This window comes from Triticum dicoccoides, chromosome 4A (genome assembly GCF_002162155.2).
Source record: "Triticum dicoccoides isolate Atlit2015 ecotype Zavitan chromosome 4A, WEW_v2.0, whole genome shotgun sequence".
Lineage (NCBI taxonomy): Eukaryota > Viridiplantae > Streptophyta > Magnoliopsida > Poales > Poaceae > Triticum > Triticum dicoccoides.
In genome coordinates, this window is record NC_041386.1 from 91,100,984 (window position 1) to 91,102,987 (window position 2,004).

The following is a 2,004-nucleotide window of genomic DNA, read 5'->3' on the forward strand; positions in this document are numbered from 1 at the left end:
GCCGGCCAGGAGAGAGGGCGCGCCAGGAGGAGTCCTACTCCCACCCTTTCCTAGTTGCATTAGGACTTGGGAGGGGAAAAAAGGAGGGGGAGAGGAAGGAAGGGGGGGGGCGCCGTCCCCCTCTCCTTGTCCTATTCGGACTAGGAGGGAGGGGCACGGGGCCCAGCCCTGGCCGCCTCTCCTTTTCTCCGTAAAGGCCCACTGAGGGAGTCCTGGATTAGGGGGTCTCCGGACAGCCGGACTATATCCTTTTGCCAGACTGTTAGACTATGAAGACACAAGATTGAAGACTTCGTCTCGTGTCCGGATGGGACTCTACTTGGCGTGGAAGGCAAGCTAGGCAGTACGGATATGGATATCTCCTCCTTTGTAACCGACCTTGTGTAACCCTAGCCCCCTCCGGTGTCTATATAAGCCGGAGGGTTTTAGTCCGTAGGACAACATACAATCATACCATAGGCTAGCTTCTAGGGTTTAGCCTCTCCGATCTCGTGGTAGATCAACTCTTGTAATACTCATATCATAAAGAATAAATCAAGCAGGACGTAGGGTTTTACCTCCATCAAGAGGGCCCGAACCTGGGTAAAACATCGTGTCCCCTGCCTCCTGTTACCATCCGCCTTAGACGCACAGTTCGGGACCCCCTACCTGAGATCCGCCAGTTTGGACACTGACATTGGTGCTTTCATTGAGAGTTCCTCTGTGTCATCATCATCAGGCTTGATGGCTCCTTCGATCATCGTTAGCGATGCAGTCCAGGGTGAGACTTTTCTCCCCGGACAGATTTTTGTATTCGGCGGCTTTGCACTGCGGGCCAATTCACTTGGCCATCTGGAGCAGATTGAAAGCTACACCCCTGGCCATCAAGTCAAGTTTGGAAGCTTAAACTACACGGGCGATATCCGCAGAGACTTGATCTTCGACGGATTCGAGCCCCTGCCGAGTGCGCCACACTGTCACGATGGGCATGATTTAGCTCTGCCGCCGAACAGTGCCCTGGAGGCCGCACCCGCATCCGCTCCAACTTTTAATTCGGAGCCAACTGCGCCGACCGAGGGCGGGTGGCTAGACCCCGCCGCGGAGGCTGCAACCTCAACGGCGATCGAGCCGAACACCAACCTTATCCTTCGCGAGGCCCGTGACTCCACATTGCCGGACTCTCCTCTGAACTCTGAACCATCCGCGCCCCTGCCAATCGAATCCAATTGGACACCGATCATGGAGTTCACTGCCGCAGATATCTTTTAGCACTCGCCCTTCGGCGACATACTAAATTCACTAAGGTCTCTCTCTTTGTCAGGAGAGTCCTGGCCGGATTATGACCGGCAGGATTGGGATGCGGAAGATGAAGAAATTCGACGCCCACCACCCACTTCATAGCCACTGTCGACGACTTAACCGACATGCTCGACTTTGACTCCAAAGACATCGACGGTATGGACGACGATGCGGGAGACGAAGAGGAACCACTGCCCACAAGGCACTGGATAGCCACCTCATCATACGATATATACATGGTGGACACACCCAAAGAAGGCAATGGCGATGAGACAGCGGAGGATGACCCCTCCAAGAAGCAACCCAAGCGCCGACGTCAGCGGTGCCGCTCTAAGTCCCGCCAAAGCAAAAGTGATGATACCGGCACAGGAGATAATAACACTCCGGATAGTGCCAAAGATGGCAACAATCCCCTCTAGCAAGATTCAACACAGGAGGATGGAGAAGCCAGCCCTCATGAGAGAGCGGCAGATAGAAAGGAAGATGATGATAATTACATACCTCCCTCCGAAGACGAGGCAAGCCTCGGCGACGACGAATTTGTCGTGCCTGAGGACCCCATTGAGCAAGAGCGCTTCAAGCGCCGGCTTATAGCCACGACAAATAGCCTTAAGGAAAAGCAACAGCAGCTTCAAGCTGATCAAGATCTGCTAGCTGACAGATGGACTGAAGTCCTCGCAGCCGAGGAATATAAACTCGAACGCCCCTCCAAGAGTTACCCAAAAT